Source organism: Elephas maximus, chromosome 25 (assembly GCF_024166365.1).
Source record: "Elephas maximus indicus isolate mEleMax1 chromosome 25, mEleMax1 primary haplotype, whole genome shotgun sequence".
Taxonomy (NCBI): domain Eukaryota; kingdom Metazoa; phylum Chordata; class Mammalia; order Proboscidea; family Elephantidae; genus Elephas; species Elephas maximus.
In genome coordinates this window covers 66560364-66587160 of record NC_064843.1, presented here as the reverse complement: position 1 = coordinate 66587160, position 26797 = coordinate 66560364, and positions in this window count along the sequence as shown.

Genomic DNA, 26797 nt, shown 5'->3' with positions numbered 1-26797 from the left:
TATACACATATATATGCAAATATACAAATATAACAAAACGGGAGAAATGCTCATAACAATTACAATTCTCATTTCTGCAAATGATCACGTGGTCATAGATGGTATTTAAAACTACCTTCTTCCGCTAACAATTCTGTTTTGCCTTTGCCCTCATGAAGCACCTCAGCTGGTCATGGATCTTTGCCTGATGGAGTGACCCAAACCTTCATTTCTGAAGTGTCTGGGCCATTAGTAGTCATGTCAAAATTGGGTTGCTATAGTTTTCTATTGACTCTAATCGCAAGACATGGTAGTACTAAGAGACATCCTAAGGGATCTCTTGTATTCCAGAACAGTATTCTTTATCTTCATTATGTAAACATCAGTACAATTTCCCCTTGGTAATCAGGATCAATCACACCAGCCAATACATAACTCCTTTCTTTGCCTGCTGATCTAGACACATGAGGAGCCCAAAATGGTCATGTGGCATTCTTAACTTCCAGTTCAATGGAATCAGTGTTGCGTCCCCTGGTTGGACCACCCCTCTCCTTGGAACTAAGACCTCTAGACCCACAGAGGATAGGGTCACGGGGACAGGAAGCAAAAATTTCACAAGTGAATTACTAGGGTTAATAGTGAGTTGTGTTACTCCCATTTCCACCCCTTGAATTCTTGCTATGGGAGAAATAGCACCATATGTTTAATGCTGGTTTAGAGTATATACAGTCTCCTGGAGAACATTGCCCAACCCTGCAAGGTATTCTCACCTAGCTGGCACCATAATTGTGTCTTTAGAAGGCCATTCCATTGTTCTATCAAGCCAGATGCTTCAGGAAGATAGAGAACATGGTACGACCAGGGAATTTCACAAGCTTAGACCCAAAACTACACTTTATTTGCTGTGAAGTGATCCAAGGCAATTCCATGTGGGATACCATGATGGTGCCTAAGGCATTCTGTAAGTCCACAGATGATAGTTTTGGTAGAAGCACTGCATGTAGGAAAGACAAATCTGTATTGATACTAAGTGTCTATCCCAGTAAGAACAAAATGCTTCCTTTCCATGATGGAAGTGGTCCAGTGTAAACAATCTGCCACCTTGTTGCTGGCTGATAACCCATAGGAATGGTGCCATATCCAGGACTCAGTGTTGGTCTCTGTTGCTGGCAAATTGGGCACTCAGCTGTGGCTGTAGCCAAGTTGGAGTTGTTGAGTTGAAGTTCATGCTGCTGAGGCAATGCATAACCTTCACCCCTGCCACCATGGCCACTTTCTTCATAAGCATATTTGGCAATGACAGGAGTGCCTGGGGAAAGAGGCAGTCTGGTATGCACAGAATGTGTCATCCTATCCACTTCATTGTTAAAATCTTCCTCTGCCAAGGTCACCCTTTGGTGAGCATTCACATAAGACACAAATATCTTCACTTCTTTGGCCCATTCAGAGATGTCTAGCAACATACCTCTTTCCTATACATCTTTGTTACCAATTTTCCAAATCCCTGATCATCCTTCCAAATCCCTGGCCATCCAGCCAAACCATTGACAATAGCCCATGAATCAGTATACAATTGGACATCTGGCCATTTCCCCTTACAAGCAAAATGAACAACCAGGCAGAGTGTTCAAAGCTCTGCCTAACGGGAGGATTTCCTCCATCACCACCATCCTTCAGGGGGACCTGAGAAAGTGGTTGAACGCTGCCACTGTCCACTTTTGATTGGTGGCTGCATCTCATGCACAACCATCTGTGAACCAAGTGCTAGTTTTTGCTTCCTCATTAAGTTGATGATAAGGAACTACCCATGAAGTCATATGTGCAGACTGGGAGAGGGAAAGTAATGTGACAGAAGTGGGGATGATGGGCATTTGGGCCACTTCCTCATGTAACTTCTTTGTGCCTTCAGGTCCTACTCAAGCCCTATCTCATCCATACCACCTCCATTTAATGATGGAGTACTGCTGGGCACATCTGACTTTATGACTCTGTGGGTCAGACAACACTCAGTTCGTGAAGGGAAGCTCAGGCCACATGGTGACTTGTAGGCCCATGGTTAAGTGTTCAGTCTCTACTAAGGCCCAGTAATAAGCCAAAAGCTGTTTCTCAAAAGGACAACAGTTATCTGCAGAGGATGGCAGAGATTTGCTCCGAAATTCTAAGGGTTTGTGCTGTGACTTACCAATAGGGGCCTGCCAAAAACTCCAAAAAGCACCTCTAGCTGTCACTGGCACTTCAAGCACCGTTGGATCAGCTGGATCATATGGTCTAAGTGGCAGAGTGGCTTGCATGGCAGCCTGAGCCTATTGCAGAGCCTTTTGTTTTGGGACCCACTCAAAACTAGAAGCTTTTCAAATCACTTGATAAATATGCTGGAGTAAAGAGGAATATGTTGCCTCCAAAATCCAAAGAGGTCCACTAGGCTTTATGCCTCCTTTTTAGTTGTAGGAGGGGCCAGATGTAATAACTTATCCTCCCTTTAGAAGGGGTATCTCCACATACCCCACACCACTGGACCCCTATAAATTTCACTGAGGTGGAAGACACCTGAATTTTTGTCAGTTTCTTACCTTCTATCTGGCAAATGCCTTACCGATAAGTCTAAAGTCATTGATACTTCTTCTTTACTAGGCCCAATCAACATAATGTCATCAATGAAATGGGAGGGAAATAAGGTCAACGTCCCTGCAGACTAAATTATGACATAGGGCTCTAGAGTTTATAGGCCTCTGAGGTAGGAGAGATAAGGTGTATTGCTGACCTTGCCAGCTGAAGGCAAATTGCTTCTGGTGGTCCTTCAAAACCAGAACTAAGAACAAGGCATTGGCCAGATCAATAGCTGCATACCAGGTACCAGGAGATATATTAATTTGCCCAAGCAATAAAACCATATCCGGAACAGCAACTGCAAATGGAGTCACCACCTGGTTAAGTTTATGATAATCCACTATCATTTTCCAAGATCAATCTCTTTTTTCCCCAGGCCAAATAGGAAGGTTGAATGTGGGTGTGGTGGGAATCACCGCCCCTGCCGTCTGTCAAGTCCTTGATGGTGGGAGTAATCTCAGCAATCACTCCAGGACTGTAGTATTGCTTTTGGTTTACTATTTTCCCAGATAAGGGCAGTTCTGGTGGCTTCCACTTGGTTTTTCCTACAATAATAGCCCTTATTGCACATGTTAAGGATCCTATATGGGTATTCTTCCAGTCGCTGAGTATGTCTACACAAATTATGCATTCTAGAACTGGGGAGATCTCTACAGGATGAGTTCAGGAACCCACTGGACTCACTCTGACACGGATCTGAGGTAAGACTATATTAATAACCTGACCTCCATATGCCCCCACTCTGACTGGTGGACCACAGTGACATTTTGGGGCTCATGGAATTAGTGTTAGTTGTGATCCAGTGTCCAGTAATCCCTGAAAATTGTCATTATTTTCTTTTCCTCAATTAGCAGTCACTCTTACAAAAGGCCTTAGATCTCTTTGGGGAAGGCTGGAAGAAAGATTAACAGTATAAATTTTTGGCAGTGCAGTGGGATCCTTCCTAAAGAGGACTTAGCCTCCCCTTCATTTAAGGGGTCGTGGGTCTGTAAACTGGCTCAAGTCTGGGAATTGATTGAGGGGCTGTGACTCTCTATTCTGGGTATTCAAGTTAGACTGCTGTTTCCTTGGCATGGAATTCTTCCCCTTGTACAGATTAAGTAAATATTTAGTAGATTTTCCATCCATTTCACTCATAGGAACACCATGACTAAGTAGCCAACACCATAAGTCCCCAGGACTCAGACCATTCTGATTACTGCTTTGATACTGCTGTCCATTACGGCCACCACACCTACCTTGACTTTGGCGATTAAGTGCCACCACTTGGCCTCTACTACCCTGGGGTCCAATCAGACCAATTGTGGTTAGGCGTCTTAATTCGGTTATGGAAGTTTCCACTGTCAAATCCAATTTATATAAAATAGCAATCACAGCAGTCTTCAAGGATGCAGGGACTTCCTTCACAAATTTGTTCCTCACAGTTAAGGTGAAAGGTGTGTTCTCTGGGCACTGTATCATTGGGTCTGTTTGTCCAACCTGATAAATCCATTCTAACATGCCAATTTCCCTAAGTCTTTGGATTCCTTCTTCTACAATGTTTCAAGAAAGTTATGGCATATCAGCTGATTTAGTGTAGGCCACCTCTTAGTCCACACTTAAGTTAGCCAACCAAGTAAAGTGTTAGATCCTTTTCTAACCTCTCTGGCTGAAACATTGATTCTGTGCTTAATGATCCATATCAATAAACTCAGACTCATCCAAATTTTATGTTCCTTGCACTATTATCCCACACCCTTAATAGCCATTCCCACACATATTTTCCAGGTTTCTATTTGTACGTATTAGAAAAATCAACCACTTCTTTTGAAGTGTAGTAACATATTTCCTCATGGGCTACACTCTGTACTTTGCCTCTTGGGGCATGGTAGGACTTAAATTATAGGTCTAGAAGCAAAAATGGGTGGTGGGGTAGGCCCGGGGGACATGCAGCAATGTTTTTCAAGGTATCTGCCTCAGGTGCTGCCTGAAGCAATGCCCAGGTGATGTGTCTCACAAGGATTCCTCAGAGGCACCTAGATTAATTTAATCAGATGGGGATGGGAGAGCTGATTTTGCTGGCAAAGGTGATTTAGTAGACAAAACTGGGTTAATCTCTTCAGATGGGGCTGAAGGGCTAGACCTAATGCCAAGGATGATTTAACAGAATTTAGGGGCTCAGTGTTTCTCACTTCATCCATAACTGCCCATGTGCCTCTACCCTAAGCTTCAGGATCCCATTTCTTCCCATTCAATGCCCTCACTTTAACTTCATACTTCGGTCGAAGTTGGGAATTCAATTTTTTTTTTTTTAATAATAATAAAAAAAGAAGAGTGGCTTAATTACAATTACAATTTAATTGAATAACAATCGACTGGGTTTGGTTTTTGGCAATATCAGCTCTCTTACTACAAGAAATAACCCTTTCTTTCAGGGTACAAGTGTCAACTTTCAGGCCTTTCATGCGGCCCTTGAGCTGTGCTTCTGAAGCCCTAAGCTCATCTCTTTCAATACTTTGTCTAGTGAAAGTAAGACCAATCAACCAGCTTCCTTATACTTCTCAGTCTGACAAAATTGTTGAAAAGTATCACATATACGATTACCCAGAGTCTTGCCTCTCACAAATATTTTATCCAATGGTAATGATATTTTGTGTATGTCTAGCTCCTTGGAAACTCTTTGGGGCAGTTCTACTCTGTCCTATAGGGTCGTTATGAGTCGGAATCGACTCTACAACACTGGGTTTGGTTTTTTTTTTTAATTGCTGCCTCATACCATGGATTAGCAGTGCCCTCTTTACTACTGGAACAGAGTAATCAGTGCATTTAAAACTAGCTAGATTTGAGAAGCAATTCAAAAAAAACTCTTCCTTAACATTTTCTTCCTGTAGAACTATTCTTGGTACCAATTGTTTTAGGGTTCTTTTTTAGGTAGAGGAGAAAAAACAGTGAAATATATATATAAAAGTATATATAAACCCTTTTGCCTTTCAGTTGATTCCGACTCATAGAAACCCTATAGAAGAGAGATTTATTTCAAGAAAATGGCTCAGGCAATTGTGAAGGCTGGCACATCTCAAACCCATGGATCAGGCATCAGGTTGGAGTCTTCTAGTGACTCACATGGTTGCAGGAGCTGACGAACCCAAAATCTGCAGGTCAGGCAGCTGGCTACAGGCTTCTCCAAGAACCAGAGGTCAGACCATGAAACAAGTGTAGGGTAGAGACAGCGAGCTTTGCCAGAACATCAATATGCAGGCCACACCCCCAAGGAAACTCCACTTCCAACTGATTGGCTGCTCACATCAGATCACAAAGTGGATGATGATTATATAATAGCTGCCAAACCTCTGAGAATCATGGACTAACCAAATTGATGCATAACATTAACCATCACAGGAGGCTATTCGTGAATGTTGGTTGAATTCATGAATGAAATGCAAAGGACATGCAGTAGCATCTATCAAAAGTAACTGGCAACTTAAAAAATGAGGAAACGGAAGAGCTGTTGTATCCCCAATTCTGCCTCAAGCTTGAATGTGACCCTGCACAAGATATGTGTGCATTCCATGGTGTTGTTGTTCCACCCGTGAAACAAGGACATTAAGAAGATTTATGTGTCAGGTGCATTTTAGTGCCTGGGTAATGAGAGCTAAGGATGAAGAAAGAGCTTGAAAAGCTCTTCACTTTAAGGAGAATTTCACGACACTTATTATTTCAAATAGAGACATTGAGCTTGTTTTGGGATCAATTCATGATATGGAGAGCTAGGAAATCCTTCCAGATATTAGCCAAAATGTTATCCACTCAGCCAATGCCCTAACTACAGAGAGCCCAGCATAGAGGTTTAAAAACTACACAGCTGTGTCATGTGAACATTTGTGGAGCCTTAGAAAATCCAGTTTCAATAGTAACAAAAAATTTGATTTTAGTAGTTTTCTATCCATTTCTAAAATGTCAGTGCTATTCTAAAGTGAACAGCAGCAGAATTTGCCTTCCCTGAAATTAAATTCTTCTTTTTTTTTTTTTTTTATTAAGTTGGGGTCCTTTTTTTTTTATTATTATTGTGATTTAGATAAAAGTTTACAGAGCAAATTTGTTTCTCATTAAACAGTTAATACACAAATTGTTTTGTGATCATTGTTGACAGCCCTCCCCAAATTAAATTCTTGTTCAGTAGAAGAACTTTGTTGATGCTGCAGCCTCTGAGGAGGTGCGGAGTTCATGAGGGCTGAATGGTGATGACAAGCACAGAGACAGTGATGAACAGGGGCAAGACAAGATTTATTTTCCTGCAATTAACACTAGACTAAGTAAGACAAACTATCAAGGAGTCAGGATTTCTACGGAGGCCTTCTTTGTTAAGGATCGCAGCTATAACTAAGCATGGTTTAGGCCTGAGGAAAATTTCTTACTGAACCTGAAGCCCAGAGAATGTGTAGTTTTTCCAACTTAAAAATACAGGGCTTCTAAGGTTTTGGTAGAGTGCACTGGTGGGTCAGTGGTAGAATTCTCACCTTCATATGAGAGACTCAAGTTCGATTCCTGGCCACTGCTTTTTATGCACAGCCACCACCCATCTGTGAGCGGAGGCTTGTGTGTTACAATGATGCTGAGTAGGCTTCCGCAGAGCTTCCAGACTAAGACCAACTAGGAAGAAAGGCCTGGCTATCTACTTCGAAAACTCAGCCAGAGAAAACCCTTTGGTTCATAACGTTCTGACCGCAGCTGATGATGGGAATGGTGCAGGACTGGGCAGTGTTTTGCTCAGTTGTTCGTGGACTGTCATGAGTCAGGGGCTAACTTAAAGGCAGCTAACAACAACAACAAATGTTTTAGTAGAGAGTTGGGGGTGGAGATATGAGAAACATTCCCAGGCTGAAAAAGTAGGGCCTGCAAAGAACCAGATGTTGGAAGTCATTGTGCAGACACATGTGCCTGACATTCTTCTGCCTCACTCCCACCTGGTATTCATGGGTAAGTTCCTGGAGGTTCTGGGTCTAGTAAACAGTCTTCCCAGTGCTCCATTCATTCATACCACTCATGCCAGGTCTTCCCCAAAATTAAATTCTTTTTTAATAGATAAAAATTTATCTGATGGGAAGGATGTAAACATACATACATGGAAGATGGGACTCTCCCCTGTAACCAGTTAATTACTCCTGACCTATGCTCTCCCACCTGGGGCCCTGAATCTCCTGCTGCCTCTGCTGTATGGTATCTAAGTGTTCAATGTCAGCATTGATTACCAATACACAGCAGTGCCTGGAATATAGTAGGGGCTCAATAAATTTAAGTTGGATGAGTAAACATATAGGAATGTGTTTTTCTATGTCTATTATAAACCTAGATTGAGAATAAAAACAATGAAATAAAACCACAGCCAATATATAACTAAAAGTAGAGTGCACTGGGTAGGGGCCTCCTGAGCTTCCCTAATAAAGCTGAAATGTAAATTAATCTAAGACCTAGATATAATTTTATGTCAATAATCTTGGTCTCAATCACCTTTTCCAGGGTAAAAAAACAAAAAACCTGCTGCCATCGAGTTGATTCCGACTCGTAGTGACCCTACAGGACAGAGTAGAATTGCCCCATAGGGTTTCCAAGGAGTGGCTGGTGAATTCGAACTGCCGAACTTTTGGTTAGCAGCTGTAGCTCTGAACCGTTGTGCCACCAGGGCTTTTTACACAGTAAAATACCAGGAAATACGATTCTTTGGTGTGTGTGCGCACATGTGTGTGCACCTGTGGGCATAAACATACATAGCATTTTAAATTGAGAGATGGGTTCTTTCTCTCTTTTTTGACTTTCACTTACTATAGTAGCAAGTCCTTCTTCCTTGGTTTACACTTTCATAAAATAGGAATGTGATGATTTTTATTTTCGTATTGTATATATTTTTTTTTATATGGACAGTTGATGTAGGCGAGTTGATATTAGTTGTTTAGAAAATATTGACTCTCTCCTTGGGCTCCAAGAATGACATGTTGATTACATCATTTTAATTCTTTAGTTTGGTAAGAGTTGGCCTCCTCTCAGATTAATTATAATTTTGAATCTGAGAGAAGCTATCTTTGAGGAAATACTAGTGATTGGTGATTACATTGCTGTCCAAACTCTCCCTACTCCTTTGAAGTGATGTCGGTTTAGGAGAAAGGATGGAAAATGGAGACTCATCTCTTAATATCATACCCAGTGGGGAAAGAGTTTTGCAAGATTTCCAATTTTTTGTCAACAATTGAACATGAAGGAAGGAGTTTGGTGAAATACTAAACCATACAGTAAACAGTCAATTGTACACAGTTTATTAGGAAAACAGTAACACACATAATTTAAAAAGCTATATCACAGAAAATCCTCTTTGGCTTTAGAGTACAATATACAGTTTGGGATTTCAGTAGCAGATTTATCAGTCTATTATGATTTTTACTGAGGAGATGACCATTTCTGCAATGCACAACATAGGAAGAATTGGGGAAATATCCTGGTGAAAATACCCTGTTAGCTGTGGGGGGAAATGGTGGTTGTCTTAGCTATCTAGTGCTGCTATAACAGAAATACCGCAAGTGGATGGCTTTAACAAACAGTAATTTATTCTCTCATAGTTTAGGAGGCTAGAAGTCTAAATCCAGATGTCATTTCCAAGGGAAAGCTTTCTCCCTCTGTCAGCTCTGGGGCAAGTTCCTTGTCATCAATCTTCCCCTGGCCTAGGAGCTTCTCAGCACAGGGACCCCAGGTCCAAAGAACACTCACACTCCTGGCTTTTCTTGCTTGGTGGTAATGAGGTTCCCCTCCTCTCTGCTTGATTTTCTCTTTTATATCTCAAAAGAAATTGACTCAAGATACAATCTAATCCTGTTGATTGAGTCCTGCCTGATAGCATAACTTCCTCTAATCCTGGCTCATTAACATCGTAGAGGTTAGGATTTAAAGCACATAGGATAATCACATCAGATCACAAAATGTTGGACAACCACACAATACTGGGAATCATGGCCTAGCCAAATTTACACACATATTGAGGGGACACAATTCAATTCATAACAGTGATGAAGGTGGTTTTTTTGTGCACTGTAGTAAATATTCAGTTAACTGAAAAACTGAATAAAAGAAGTTGACACATGATTTTACTGAGAAATATCATATAAACTGTCGTACCTACAGGGGTTCTGTACATCTATACAACATTCCATATTACCAAAACATTTGAGATTTAAGAAATATTTTATAACAACTTACTTTCCCCTAGGATATGTCTTAAGAGGGTCTGGAGACTGGAGAAAGCTAATAAAATCACAATTTCTATGTGTTTGTCACTTACAACCTAAAGGGAGAAGCAAAATGTAAGAAAACAACTTCAATATCTTTTGATAAATGTTTCTATCTACCTAATCATTCATCTACCTGTCTGTTCATCCACCCATCTGTCTATCTATCATCTATCTATCTATCTATCTATCTATCTATCTATCTATCTATCTATCTATCTATCTATCTATCTATCTATCTATCTATCTATCTATCATCTATCTATCTATCTATCTATCTATCATCTATCTATCTATCTATCAATCTATCTATCATCTATCTATCTATCATCTAATCTATCATCTATCTATCTATCATCTATCATCTATCTATCTATCTTCTGTCTGTCCATCCATCCATCCGTCCATCCCTCCATCTGTCCATCCATCCATCTATCTATCATCTATCTATCTGTCCTCTATCATCTCTCTATCTATCATCTATTTATCTAAATGTGTTAGAAAAATTGGGAAAGGAGATATCTGTGCCTTAAAGAATAAATATATTAGGTGTAAGTTAGGAAGTTGGGTGGAAAGAAGGCATTGAAACCAGAAAAGATATCACAAAGAATTTGAAAAAGACATTACAGTCCATGGAGTTTTTAAAGAACGAATAAAAATATATTTTACATCTGACTTCTCTTTTTCTATAAGGATATTTTTCAAGCAAACAGAAAATGACAACCATTCACTACTCAGATTTGAAAAAAATGATAACAATTTAGTATATATGATTCAGATCTTTTAAAAAAGATTCAAAATGGTAAAAATACAGTTGAACTCCTTCTTGTTCCTTTTCCCTATTTTTCTACTCAGAGGGCACCATTATTTTGAAGTTATATGTGAGCTTCCATCAATATTTTCATAATTTACTATATATTTTTGTATTAATCCGTAAGTAATATATATATAGAAAAATTTTGTTGGCTACTAAATTTTAAGTGACATATATTTTGTGTCACTTAGTATGTCATTCTCCAGATTTATTCAGGTTGATACAGATAGATCTAGTTTATTTTTAACTACCCTACAAGATCATATTGTATGAATGGACCAAAATTTATTTATTCAATTACTTTTGATGGGCATTCAGGTTCGTTTCTAGTTTGTTTCTGCCAAACACGATGAAAAAGTGAGCATCTTAACAATAGTTCTCCCCATGCAAACAAGTCGTAGCTTCTCTGGGATATAAACACAGATTTTTAATTGTTAGTTTTAAGTGTTTCAACTAGACTTGATATTGCCAAATTACTCAGGGATGGGCTTATCCAAAGGACTTATGCAACATCAGTCTAAGAGATTTCCTTCCTAGCATCACAGACTGCAAGTGATGTTGTTAGACTATTTAATCTATGGAGGTCCATTAGTGTCAAATGTTATCTCATTGTAATTTAAAATTACACTTTCCTAATTACTGATAAGTTTAGCCATTTTATGTTTAGAAATTATTTTGGTTTCTTTTATGAATTATCCATTGGTACATAAGAAATTCCCAATTCCTGAATAAACCTGGAACTGTTTTTAGATTCTCTAATCTGTTCACTTTGATCTACTTCTGTATTCCTGAGTCAATATTACATATTTAAGTACTCTGTCATGATGTCTTAATATCCAGTAGGGCTCGTGACTCCATCTCACTGTTTTCTTTCTAAATTTTTTTGGCCTCTGTTTGGCCTTAGATCTTTAAGACAAATTTTTGAACCCACTTATAAATATCCAAAAAGATATCAGTGGCACTTTGGTTGGAATTGTATTAAATTTATAAACTAATTTGGAGATAATTGGCATCTTCATGGTAGTGAGTCAACCTATCCACTAACACAACATATTTCTTCAATTAATTCCTTCAATATTTTTGGTCTTTCAGTAAAGTTCTATTGCTATCTCAGTTAAGTCTTATTTCTATTGAGTTGTGGTCCTATTTGTGTCTCTTCTTCCTCAGCTATTTTCTCTTAATTCCATTCCAATCAGGCCTTCTTCAAGGTCTTCTCAGGTCACCAATGACTTCTTTGTTGTCCTCTGCAGTGCTCATTCATAGACCTCCTTATACACAACCTATAAATAAGCAGCAAACTGGAGATGCCCAAATGGAAATTTGAACAATCATACCACCTCTAAATCAGATTCTTGCCCATTCTTCTCTATTTCAATAAAGAATGCCACTATTCATCCATTGCCCCAGCCCAAATTCCAAGAATAGTCTTTGATGTCTCTCCCTCAGATATCACAACTAATCCAACAAGTCTTATAAGCTCAAACTTTAAAAAATATTTCCCAGATTTGAAGCTAGACTGAATAACCATCTTTTATTCCCTGGACAGCATTAGTAGCCTATATCTTCCTACCCTGGAATCAATTTTGCATGCAACATCTAAAGTGAGCCTTTAAAAAATGTATATCTGATCATGTCACCTTACTCAAACCTTCAAAGTATTGCCATTGCACTTGTACTAAAATTTTGACTCCTTACTATGATCCACAAGGCCTTAAATTATCTAGCCACCCGGGACTTACTGTATTTTCCATCCCACATGCTCTTACAATGTGACTGACTCTCCTCTCATCCTTTGAATCTTGGCTCTGACCAGTAGAGAACAGCAGAAATTATGTTGTGTGAGTTGTGAGACTAGACCTTAGATCATAGATATCTCTCTCTTTCTTCCTCCCCTCCCCTTTGGAACTAAGCTACAATTTTGTGAGAAACTGAGGCTCCCAGTCAACAACCAGCACTTGTCACTCATGTGAGTTAGCCACCTTGGAACTGAATCATTTAACCGTAGTCAGGTCTTCAGATGATGGAAGCCCCAGCTGACCACTGACTGAAACCTCAGTAAAGGCTCTAAACCAGAACTACACAGCCAAGACAGTCCCAAATTCTTAACCAACAGAAATCATAAGAGAAAATAAATGACTATTATTGTTTTAAGCCACTGAGTTTTGGGCTATGTTAAAAAAAAAAAAAGATGTTACGTAGCATTAAATAATTAACACCTATCTACTTTTCTGACCCTGCTTCAGCTACTCTATGTTGCTCAAACAGTTGAAGCATATTTCTGCCTCAGAGTTTGTGTATCTTGTTTTTTCTTTCATTGCATTTCATTTACATATCTGTTCAAATTTCATAAGCCAGAACCTGTCTCATCACCACCAAAAAATGGCTCCCTTCTTGCCCCTAAAGTCACCCATTACCATTACCACCCATTATACTTTATCACACCTTGTACTTCAAATTGTATCTCTATGTATTTATTTGCTTATTATCTGTCTCCATTACTAGAATATAAGCTCCATGAAGGCAAGAATTTAAAAAAAAAATTGTTCATTGGTAGGTCTCCAAACATGCAACTCAATTAACATGTTAAGTAGATGTTGAAAAAACTCAACCTTTCCTTATTTCCTTTCAAGTTATACTGGGTGGCACTTTTCTTCAGAACATCTGATGAATTATCTCAAACAAGGTGACACTTATTCAATTGTATTTATACTTAAACATAGAGCCAACCAATGTATTTTTAACATAGGTCTTGATATAGAGTATCCAATTAATTTAGTTTTTTAATTGAGGATTTTAAAGGGCATCCATGGAACAGAGGCAAATATCACACACTGACTCTAATTTTCCTTGATATCTGTTCACATGCAAATGTAAGTTAACTGGTCCTTGGCCATTCTCTGGAAAGGGCCAGAATATTTGATGTATCAGCTTAAAGACATCCTATCCATATGATAAATATAGGAGGTGGAACGGGGGTGGTTCTGTGACTGTTTTGGTTAATGACAGAAATAACATGAGGTGTGATTAATTACTTTTGTGTGTGACATTTCTAGCCATGGTCTTGTAACTCCCACCCAGGTGACTGTGTGATAGGTTAATTGTGGCCTACCGAGAGGTTGGTCAGTTTTGCCTTAAAAGAGAGCCAACTCCAGGGCAGAGAGGAGGAGCTCACCACCACCAAGGAAGGAGAGACCAGCTGAAGAGACCTGGAAGCAGGAAATAGTGCAGCAGGCTTCCTAGCCCACAGAGATAGAAAGCCGAGTGCCTTTGAGCAGAGACTGAGAGCAGGGGAGAAGTGTGCCTGTGAGCATGGCTGGGAAGAGGCAACCATGATAGAAAAACTGTATCTTGAGTATTCCTGAGCCTGAATTGTAACTGTTGCTTCCCTAATAAACCCCATAATCGTGAGTATGATCTGTGAGTTCTATGTGGCCATTGCAATGTATTATCGAACCCAGTAGAGAACGGTTGGTGTCAGATTTGATAAAAAATGGCAGAGAGAGAAGACATGTCAGACCTCACCTCATAAGAGTCACCCTTGAGCTATTGATCTTGGTTCTCCTTCTCCCTTGTGAAGTTAGAGGAGGTCAGGCACCGTCCGCATGCTGTTCTTATGTAACACCTCACCAGTTTCTGGGCCCAGACCTTAAGAGACTGGGAGCTTCCACTTCCTGCCTCTTGGAACTTCATTCTTAGAGTCCTGAGCTCTCACATAAGAAGCTTGACTACCCTTCTGTAGAAACCACACTGACAGATCTTGAGATAACATGGACACGGAAAAGCACCCAGCTGAGCACAGCCCCCTCACCACCTGTACCAAAGCACCAGACCACCAGACACAGAATGAAAACAGCCTTGGATCTTCAAGATTAGGTCAGCTGACAGCTAAGCACCATGAAGTGATCCCAGTCAACATCACCTAAAGTAGAAGAATCACCCAGCTAAGCCCATCTTGAATTTCTGGCCCACTGATTATGAGCAAAATAGAGCAGTTGTTTTTGGTCTCTAAGTTTTGGGATTTTTACAAAACAATAGGTAAAAGGAACAAAAGCCTTCCACCTTTTCATTCCTAAGATGAGAAGTCAATTCTTTTTTCTGAAACATCCCCATCCATCCATTCCAGGGTGATGCTAAGGACAATCCTGGGAATCCCTTATAGTGGATTACTGCTCACTTTTCCTGCCTGAGAAAAAGAACAGATACATCAAGAAATAATTAAAGTCACATTTTCAATTCTTAACTTCTTTTAATTGAGATCATCAAAGAGAAATAGATTTCATTCCATGCTCAGCATGAGGCCTGCAACCCCCCCTATAGTTAATGCTTTATTCATTGGAATGGTTCTATTTTGTTGTTGTTGTTGTTGCAAATAAGTGACTTAAATTGAGAAAGAGGGGAGGACAAGATATTTTAAAGTGAAGAGTAAAATGTAATACATGGAAGATTGTTTTGGCAGGAGTGAGACTCTAAAACTAAATCTTTAATGACGAACGTAAAAATTTAATATACTGCATGTACCTCTGAAGGGACAATGTATTTAATTACGTTGAAAAGCTGAGTGTTCACTCTAGAGGCACACATCTTTCTAAATGGAAATATCTTTTGCAACAAATTTTCTCCTCTTCTTATTTTGTAAGGATTTTTTTCTTTTCTTTTTTAACAACATATTTGTTGGATATTTTTCCTTTTATCTAAGGCATTTTTATTATTTGAAATGTTGATTGCTAAATGAAGAAAATGAGGTTAATCTGTAATTCTACAACCCGCTGGTAACCACGATTAACATGTTGGTTTGTTTGTTTCTATTATATTTTCATGTCTATTCATATGTGTATGTGTGTATATCTCCCTTCTCTTCCTGTTCTATAAGATGGTAAGAATGTATTTGCTTACATATACACAGACAATATCACCAGCTTTTGCTATGACATATTTTTTTGTGAAACATATATTTGTCCTATTATAAAAAAAAAAATTCCAATTATACATCAAAATAATTCAAGATGGGTTTCCAGCCACAAGAGCGGTTTGTTCTGATAAGTGGCCATCATCTGCGCCCAGACCACAGTGACCAGCTGGTGTGAGCCCGTAGCAGCCATCTGTGTGCTCAACAATGACATCCATTTTGGCGTGTGTTCTGTGAGGTAATACAGAGAAATATCAATTTGCATAAAATCTAGCTCCTGCTATTAAAGGCCTGTGAGTCAGTGGGAAACACATAGTAAGAGGATTTTATCCTAATATATACACAAATAGAAATATGTCTCAAACGACAAGGGAGTAGGAGGAGGGATCATTCACTCCCTTGACATTGCCAGAATTAGAACATCCTGGCTAAACTATATTAATGGTCTATAATTGAAAGAAATAATTAGTGCCTGTCTTGTTCCAGAAAGGTTTAAGTTGGGAAACAGACAAGCATTACATAAGGAAATAAGGCAAAGACAAAACAAGTGTCAGATGTTCGTGTACAAAAGACACAGGCTAAGCTCCTGTCCACCTACTGCAAACAGGCCAGCTTTGCCCTCTGCTTTCGTCAGTCAGTGTGACAAGAGGATATGATTGCTGTGTGACTACCAGCTCTTACGTGCTGGGAACAAACCAGCTGCTCCAAAAAATGCCGTTTGTCCTGACCCCTGAGTAGGGACCATACCCTTTATATACACAACATCCCATATTCAGCCCTCACCAAAAACATCAACCAGGTCAGGATTTAGATTGTCTTTCTATTCTTACTGCTAGAAATTGCCTAAAATTGAAAGGCAAATTGACAATTGAAGTGTTTGTTTTTTAATTTAAACTGCCACTTTAAGGATTGACTTTGCCTGTAAAAGCCCTTTGGACCTTAAAGATGTTGATGATCACCTGTAAAAGACAAAGCCTTTGCAGTCTACGGCCTGACTTGAGGTCCTGTCCTCCCATAGCCGTTAGAGAGGTCTTCGCCTCTTTGTCTCAGTTTTACCACCTGTTGAAGGGGCTGGTACTCATCCCACAGGATTGCCATGGGGGTGGAGAGGTAAAGTATGTGAAGATCTGCATAGCACTAGCTGGTGGTTGTTGGACAGCACCCGGGAATCTCTCAAAGGGGAATATCCTGCAAGCTCCTTGCCTCTACCCCTCATAGCACTGTTGGCCTTGGCTCAGGCAGAAGACTCAAAGTTGGTGAAAGGAGGTCCGGAAGGAGTTCTTTCATGAAAAGCACAGGCTCAGGTGACTGTCCTGCCTTGTTCAGAGACTTTTCTCCTCTGTGGGCTAATCCCCCACTTCCCAGTGGAGGCATCATCTTTAGTCTTCTCTGAGGCTCTAGAGGAACTACCATATCACCACCTTGCAGCTACTCAAGTGGCCCTTGTGTCCATGCTCAGAACCCCACAGGGCTGAATTAGACCAAAAAGACATGTGTCAGCATCATGCACTTACGGCTTTTCCCAAACAGACCATTGGAAGTTAAGTCCTGGTGTTGGAACTTGGGCTCTCAGCTTCCAATCTAAAGCAGCGCCCTCAGTGACTCATCTCCCCCTCTGTATTTGACACTGTGCCCCACCCAGACTCCTGCAGCTCCCTTTATGCTCTGTATACCCAACCCCCAGCCTCCCTGTACTTTGCAGCTCACACCTGTGCCTTGTCCAGAGGACTGTCTCAGGGCTGGTGGGGCCGCCTGGAGTTTTATGCCCTCTCCACTTCCCAGGATGGTGGGTTAGCCAGTGACTGACTGGACCAGAAGTATAAAATCCCAACTCCTTGACTTCAAAATGGGACACACTCTGAGGTATAATTTAGCCTTCAGAGCCCCTGCTGGATCAGGCTGAGGCTGGGTCTTCACTTGAAATTGCACCCTTCACTATCTTGCCTCCCCACCACCTTACCAGTTTCTCTTGGAGATGTCCTTGTTAAATCACACTTAGGGTCTTCTGGAAGAACCCCACTTAGGACACTCTCTAAGGACCCAGACCTAGGACTGCTCTGAGACCATCATCACCCCCACTCCCACCCCTGACAGGGCCCCTTTCTAAGGTTTTCTTGAGATCTTGCACTTCCTGCAACCTCTCCTTGTCCAATACCTTCAGCTTCTTTCTGGGGAAGAGACAACAAACTTCTCCCTAACCTGATATCCTGATACAATTGACTGATGGGAAAATAAAGTGTTTTCTTTATTGTTATTTTTTTATCATGAATCTTATCAACAAATCACATAATTTCTGACCTGAAAGTGAGCCAAATAATAATAAAAATAAAAACAATAACACATCCACTATTTTGTAAGTATCTACTAGGTACAAATTTAAGCAGTATTTGCCAAATCCCCATACACATGAGGTATCACAGTGGGATGCCGTGTATACAGTAATTACAAAAAAAAAAAAAAAAAGGTCATTGCTTTTACGGAGCTTGCATTGTGACAGGCAATTAACCTGTGCTCATTTAATCTGTGGTAAGGCCAAAAAGCAGCTACTGCTTCCCTCCTTTTGCAATTCTGGAAACAGCCTTGCCAAGGTGAGTTTACTGGGGACCATTCCAGGATCTCCCTGGAACACTCCAGGTCTTCCCAGTCCCAGGATCCACAACCCTCCACTGAGCCATTCTGCTTCTCCTCAAAGTTATCCATAGCCCCTCCAAGACTTCCCTATCTGTTCCCTCCCTCTATGCCCTGGCCGCTGTCCTTACCCAGGCAAGGAAAATGAACCCCAAAGAGGTTAAGGAGAAGTGGGTCATTGACAGTGACTTCTGTCTTCAAAGTCAGCCCTCTTCCTACAATGTCATAAAGCCTCATTTCTATAAATAGCTGTGACATGTCATGTTTCCTCAGTTAGATCATAAATTCTTGAAGATGAGGAGAAAGCCTCGTTTCTTTGATTTCTTCCTCAACAGTATTCCTGGAATAAGCACTGGAAAAGTCAGCTGAAGGCAACAGAACAGATGCATCCATAATTAACTTGATTAGCCCTTGATAAAAATGGACTTCAGTCAGACAGAGCTTCTGAGACATTGGGCCAATGGTCAGAGATCTGTTGACAGAAACCTCAAGACTTATCCTTGCTTCCTTTCTGAGTGATCCACGTGGGACAGTGGAGGAAACTGAAGAAGATGAAAACTTCCTTGTCACCTGACAGTATCCACAGGTCACCATCCAACTGTGCAGGAGGCATTCCAGTGGGACCATGAAGATGGAGAGCTAGAAACTCCCTGTCCCTGGAGAAGCATGAGTGCTCAGGGAGTGTGTCCTGCACCAACAGACAATCGCCTTATTACAGGATCAGGATTCACTGGTGTAGAACTTGTTTTTAGAGTTTTTCTTAATTTTCTTAGAGAAGTGAAGGCAAGATATTTAAAAGACTAATAAGCTTTTATGATAGAACTGAGGATGATTTATTATTTTTGCCTTTTAAAACTATTTTTTACATTATACCTTTATTAATATATGTAAGTTGGAAGAATAACAAATATACTTTAAAAATACACATGCAATAACCATGTAGCAGCAATCAACACATCCTGTATCTGGTGGTTTTCTTCTCCCATTCTTGCTCTTTCCCACACTATTCTCCAGTACTCAGGTTGCATGCTCAGTACCTGTGGTTAAAGCTATGAGGAAGGTTAAAAACTCCTCTAGCCCCCTGTCTTCCTTTGGCCCTCAGTCCTGCTCCTATTGCCCCATCCCCACCTGCTCTCTGCACCCGGAGGACAGTGGTTTGGACTGCACTGCTGGGTCCCTGTCCTCTGTATTCACACTGGCTTCTACCTATAGGAAGGAAAGAGGTCTGGGTGCTGATTCCAGCCTTGAGCTGGCTGTCCACTCCTACACTTCCATCCCCCCACCCCCACCCCATACACACACACGTAGAGGTTACAGCTCTGTTTCTGGCAGCCCTTTCTCTCTGATTATCTCTTCTGGGTTCTGGTAAATGCGTGCTCCCTTTGCCCCCTCATCCCCAAGAGGTAACAACTACTAGATACAGTCCTGGACTATCCCTTGTGTTTTTCCTACACCACACTGATGATTTTGTATATTCCCTTTACTGGCCCATTTTTGGAAACCCTGGTGGTGTAGTGGTTAACTGCTACAGCTGCTAATCAAAAGGTTGGCAGTTCAAATCCACCAGGTGCTCCTTGGAAATTCCATGGGGCAGCCCTACTCTGTCCTATGGGTCGCTATGAGTAGAAATCTACTTGATGGCAATGGGTTTGGTTTTTTTGGTTTGGTCCATCTTCAAGTCATCTTAATTTTGAGTATGACATTCACTCTAAGGTAATGACTGCTCAATAATTGTTTCTTTGATTCACTCACTTGTTCTTACATTAACTTCAGTCCATGAAGAATCTACTGAGGGACCAGCTTTCATACTCCTTTACTGCCCTCCTATCTTTCAGGCTTCTGGCCCTTCATGAAGTCATGGTTTCCCACTACCTGGCACCTGGCCCTGTTTCCCTGCTCAGCACTTGCTCTGCTTCCTCCATTTAACTGCTCTCTTCCACCCCGCTCTACCCTCTGTGCCCTGCCAGCTCACAGGGAGGAGGCACACATTGGTGAGGCCACCTCAAACAGCAATGGGCTTATATGTTGAACTTTTTGAGGATGAATGACAGGAATGTAGGTGTCCCATGACAGATACTTGTATTTGTCGGTATTGAGTCCAAGGGAGGAGATGGAATGGTTTGCGCTTCAGGCACCAAATCAGGCAGATGCAGATGTTCAGGGATAAAGTGTTCTTCAGAATTCTAGAAATAAATTGATCCTATGAAAGTGATCGCCTTGCTACTGCTATTGACTAACATTTATTTATGATTTAACATATGCCCAGTTCTGTTTTTTTTTCTTTTTTTCCCCAGTTCTAAGTATTTCTTTTTTTCTTTTTTAATTTTTACTGTGCTTTAAGTAAAAGTTTACAAATGAAGTCAGCCTCTCACACAAAAACCCATATACACCTTCCTACACACTCTCAATTGCTCTCCCCCTAATGAGATAGCCCGCTCCCTCCCTCCGCTCTCTCTTTTCGTGTCCATTTCGCCAGCTTCTAATCCCCTCTACCCTCTCATCTCCCCTCCAGGCAGGAGATGCCAACATAGTCTCAAGTGTCCACCTGATCCAAGAAGCCCACTCCTCACCAGCATCCCTCTCCAACCCATTGTCCAGTCCAATCCCTGTCTGAAGAGTTGGCTTTGGGAATGGTTCCTGTCTTGGGACAACAGAAGGTCTGGGGGCCATGACCACCAGGGTCCTTCCAGTCTCAGTCAGACCATTAAGTCTGGTCTTAAGAGAATTTGGGGTCTGCATCCCACTGCTCTCCTGCTCCCTCAGGGGTTCTCTGTTGTGTTCCCTGTCAGGGCAGTCATCAGTTGTAGCTGGGCACCATCTAGTTCTTCTGGTCTCAGGCTGATGTAGTCTCTGGCCCATGTGGCCCTTTCTGTCTCTTGGGCTGGTAATCGCCTTGTGTCCTTGGTGTTCTTCATTCTCCTTTAGTCCAGGTAGGTTGAGACCAATCGATGCATCTTAGATGGCTGCTTGCTAGCATTTAAGACCCCAGATGCCACTCTCCAAAGTGGGATGCAGAATGTTTTCTTAATAGATTTTATTATGCCAATTGACTTAGATGTCCCCTGAAACCATGGTCCCCAAACCGCCACCCCTGCTATGCTGGCCTTCAAGGCATTCAGTTTATTCAGGAAACTTCTTTGCTTTTGGTCCAGTCCAGTTGTCCTGACCTTTCCTGTATTGTTTGTTGTCTTTCTCTTCACCTAAAGTAGTTCTTATCTACTATCTAATTAGTGAATACCCCTCTCCCACCTTCCCTCCTCTCGTAACCATCAAAGAATGTTTTCTTCTCTGTTTAAACTATTTCTCCAGTTATTATAATAGTGGTCTCATACAATATTTGTCCTTTTGCGACTAATTTCACTCAGCATAATGCCTTCCAGATTCCTCCATATTATAAAATGTTTCACAGATTCATCTCTGTTCTTTATTGACGCATAGTATTCCACTGTGTGAATATACCATAATTTATTTATCCATTCATCCATTGATGGGCACCTTGATTGCCTCCATTTTTTTTGCTATTGTGAACAGTGCTGCAATGAACATGGGTGTGCATATATCTGTTTGTGTAAAGGCTCTTATTTCTCTAGGATACATTCCAAGGAGTGGGATTGCTGGATCGTATGGTAGTTCTATTTCTAGCTTTTTAGGGAAGAGCCAAATCAATTTCCAAAGCGGTTGTACCATTTTAAATTCCCACCAGCAGTGTATAATCAAAAATCTCTCCACAACCTCTCCAACATTTATTATTTTGTGTTTTTTGGATTAATGTCAGCCTTATTGGAGTGAGATGGAATCTCACTGTAGTTTTGATTTGCATTTCTCTAATGGCTAATGATCTTAAGCATTTCCTCATGTATATGTTAGCTATCTGAATGTCTTCTTTAGTGAAATGCCTGTTCATATCTTTAGCCCATTTTTTAATTGGGTTATTTCTCTTTTTGTAGTTGAGTTTTTGCAGTATCATGTAGATTTTAGAGATCAGGTGCTGATCAGAAAGGTCATAGCTAAAAACTTTTTCCCTGTCTCTAGGTATCTTTTTACTCTTTTGATGAAGTCTTTGGATGAGCCTAGGTGTTTGATTTTAGAAGCTCCCAGTTATCTAGTTTTTCTTCTGCATTGTTGCTAATGTTTTGTATACTGTTTAAGCCATGTATTAGGGCTCCTAACATTGTTCCTATTTTTTCTTTAATGATCTTTATCATTTTATATTTTATATTTAGGTCTTTGATCCATTTTAAGCTCATTTTTGTGCATGGTGTGAGGTATGGGTCTTGTTTCATTTTTTGCAGATGGATATCCAGTTATGCCAGCACCATTTATTAAAAAGACTGTCTTTTCCCCGTTTAACTGATTTGGGGCCTTTGTCAAATATCAACTGCTGATATGTGGCTGGATTTATGCCTGGATTCTCAATTCTGTTCCATTGGACTATGTATCTGTTGTTCTACCAGTACAAGGCTGTTTTGACTACTGTGGCAGTATAATAGGTTCTAAAATCAGGTGGAGTGAGACTGCCCACATTGTTCTTCTTTTTCAGTAAAGCTTTACTTATCCAGAGCCTCTTGCCCTTCCACATAAAGTTGGTGATTTGTTTCTCCATCTCATTAAAAAAATGTCCTTGGAATTTGGATTGGAATTGCATTAAATCTATAGATCGCTTTTGGTAGAACAGACATTTTTATAATGTTAAGTCTTCCTATCCATGAGCATGGTATGTTTTTCCACTTACGTAGGTCTCTTTTGGTTTCTTGCAGAAGTGTTTTGTCGTTTTCTTTGTACAAGTCTTTTACATCTCTGGTAAGATTTATTCCTAAGTATTTTATCTTCTTGGGGGCTACTGTAAATGGTTTTGATTTGGTGGCTTCCTCTTGGATGTTCTTTTTGTTGGTGTAGAGGAATCCAAGTGATTTTTGTATGTTTGTCTTGTATCCCGATAATCTGCTGAACTCTTAGTTTCAGTAGTTTTCTTGAGGCTTCCACAGGGTTTTCTGTGTATAAGATCATGTCATCTGCAAATAGAGATACTTTGACTTCCTCCTTGCCAATGTGGATGCCCTTTATTTCTTTATCTAGCCTAATTGCTCTGGTTAGGGCCTCCAGCACAATGTTGAATAAGAGCGGTGATAAAGGGCATCCTTCTCTGGCTCCCGATCTCAAGGGAAATGCTTTCAGGCTCTCTCCATTTAGGGTGATGTTGGCTGTTGGCTGTGTATAAATGCCCTTTATTATGCTGAAGAATTTTCCTTCTATTCCTATTTTGCTGAGAGATTTTATCATGAATGGGTGTTGGACTTTGTGAAATGCCTTTTCTGTATAGACTGATAAAATCATGTGATTCTTGTCTTTTCTTTTATTTATATGATGGATTACATTAATTGTTTTTCTGATGTTGAACCATCCCTGTATATCTGGTATGAATCCCACTTGTTCACGGTGAATTTTTTTTTTTTTTTGATATGTTGTTAAATTCTATTTGCTAGAATTTTGTTGAGGATTTTTGCATCTAAGTTCATGAGGGGTATAGGTCAGTAATCTTTTTTTTGTGGAGTCTTTACCTGGTTTTGGTATCAGGGATATGCTGGCTTCATAGAATGAGTTTGGTAGTATTCCATCATTTTCTATGCTCTGAAATACCTTTAGTAGTTGTGGTGTTAACTCTTCTCTAAAAGTTTGGTAGAACTCTTAGCAAAGCTGTCTAGGCCAGGGCTTTTTTTTGTTGGAAGTTTTTTGATTACCTTTTATATTTCTTCTTTTGTTACGGGCATATTAAGATGCTCTACCTCTGTTTGTGTTAGTTTAGGAAGGTAGTGTGTTTCTAGGAACTCATTCATTTCTTCTAGGTTTTCAAATTTGTTAGAGTACAATTTTTCATAGTAATCTGATATGATTCTTTAAATTTCAGTTGGGTCTGTTGCAATATCACCCATCTCATTTCTTATTCTGGTTATTTGGTTCCTCTTTTGTTTTTCTTTTGTCGATTTGGCCAATGGTTTATTGATTTTGTTGATTTTTTTCAAAGAACCAGCTTTTGGCTTTGTCAATTCTTTCAATTGTTTTTCTGTTTTCTATTTCATTTAGTTCAGCTCTAATTTTTATTATTTGTTTTCTTCTCATGCCTGAGGTTTTCTTTTGTTGCTCTCTTTCTATTCGTTACAGTTGTAGAAAAAATTCTTTGATTTTAGCCCTTTCTTCTTTTTGGATGTGTACATTTATTGCTATAAATTGACCTCTGAGCACTGCTTTCTCTGTGTCCCAAAGGTTCTGATAGGAAGTGTTTTCATTCTCATTGGAGTCTATGAATTTCTTTATTCCATCCTTAATGTCTTCTATAATCCAGTCTTTTTTGAGCAGGGTATTGTTCAGTTTCTAAGTGTTTGATTTCTTTTCACTGCTTTTTCTGTTATCGGTTTCCACTTTTATGGCCTTACGGTCAGAGAAAATGCTTTGTAATATTTCAGTGTTTTGAATTCTGCTATATAACCTAATATGTGGTCTATTCTAGAGAATGTTCCACGTGTGCTAGAAAAGAAAGTCTACTTTGTGGCTGTTGGGTGGAGTGTTCTGTATATGTCTATGAGGTCAAGTTGGTTGATTGTGGCATTTAGATCTTCTGTGTCTTTATTGAGCTTCTTTCTGAATATCCTGTCTTTCACCGAAAGTGGTGTGTTGAAGTCTCCTGCTATTATTGTGGAGCTGTCCATCTCAATTTTCAATGCTGATAGAGTTTGTTTTATGTATCTTGCAGCCCTGTCGTTGGGTGCATAAATATTTAACATGGTTATATCTTCTTGGTATATTGTCCCTTTAATCATTATGTAGTGTCTTTCCTTATCACTTATGATGGATTTAACTTTAAAGTCTATTTTGTCAGAAATTAACGTTGCCACTCCTGCTCCTTTTTGATTGTTGTTTGCTTGATGTATTTTTTTCCATCCTTTGAGTTTTAGTTTGTTTGTGTTTCCACGTCTTAGGTGTGTCTTTTGTAGGCTGCATATAGAAGGATTGTGTTTTTTAATCCATTCTGCCACTGTGTTTCTCTTTATTGGTGCATTTAGCTCATTTACATTCAGCATAATTATGGATAGGTATGAATTTAGTGCCATCATTTTGATGTCTTTTTTTGTACTTTGTTGACAGTTTCTTTTTTCTGCTTAATTTTCTGTACTGAGTAGATTATATAGTGTCCTTTCTCATATTCATCGTTGTTGATTTTTTTTCTGCTGAGTCTCTATTTTTTCTTGTATTTTATTTTGATATGTAGGGTAATTAGTCTCCTTTGTGGTTACCTTATTATTTACCCCTATTTTTCTAAATTTAAACCTAACTTTTATTTCTTTGCATCTCCTTGTCTCCCTCTCCATATGGAAGATCTGTGACTACATTTCTTAGTCCCCCTTTATTGTTTTAACGATGTCTTCTTTTGCATAATAACATCACTGTTTCCCTGTTTTGAGCCTTTCTTACCTCAATTTATTTTTCTGATTTCCCTGTGTGGGTTGACATCTGATTGCTGTGCCCAGTGTTCTAGTCTTGTGTTGATATCTGATATTATTGATTTTCTAACCAGAGAACTCCCTTTAGTATTTCTTGTAGTTTTGGTTTGGTCTTTATGAATTCTCTAAACTTCTGTTTATCTGGAAATGTCCTAATTTCACCTTCATATCTGAGTGACAGTTTTGCTGGATATAAGATTCTTGGCTTTCAATTTTTTTCCTTCAATTTTTTATATAAGTCATCCCATTGCTTTGTTACCTCTCCTTTGTAGGTGACTTTTTGTTTATCCCTGGCTGTTCTTAAAATTCTCTCTTTATCTTTGGTTTGGCAAGTTTGATTATAATATGTCTTGGTGACTTTCTTTTAAAATCTACCTTATGTTCGATGAGCATCTTGGATAGACATCTTCTCATTTTTCTTGATATCAGGGAAGTTTGCTGCAAACAAACCCTGAACAATTTTCCCTGTATTTTCTGTTATCCCTCCCTGTTCTGGTACTCCAATCACTCGTAGGTTATTTCTCTTGATAGAGTCTCACATGATCCTTAAGTTTTCTTCATTGATTTTAATTCTTTTATCTGATTTTTCTTCAAATATATTAGTGCCAAGCGCTTTATCTTCCAGTTCAGAAAAATCTGCTTTCCACTTGCTCAATTCTGCTCCTCTGACTTTCTATTGAGTTGTCTACTTCTGTAACTTTATTGTTAATCTTCTGAATTTCTGATTGCTGTCTATCGATTTTTTCAGCTTATTAAATTTTTCATTACGTTCCTGAGTAATCTTTTTAATTTCTTGAAGTGCTTTATCTGTGTGTTCCTTGGCTTGTTCTGTGTATTGCCTCATTTCCTTCCTGATGTCTTGAAGGGTTCTGTATACTAATCTTTTTTATTCTGCCTCTGGTAATTCCAGGAAGGCTCTTTCATCTAGAAGGTCCATCGATGCTTTGTTTTGAGAGCTTGTTGAGGTGATCATGGTCTGTTTCTTCATGTGACTTGATATTGACTGTTGTCTCTGAGCCATCTATAAGTTATTGTATTAGTTCATTTTATGTTTTCTTTGTGTGTCATAGCTTGTTGCTTTGTTTTGTTTTGATATGTCCAAATGGGTTGTTTGAGT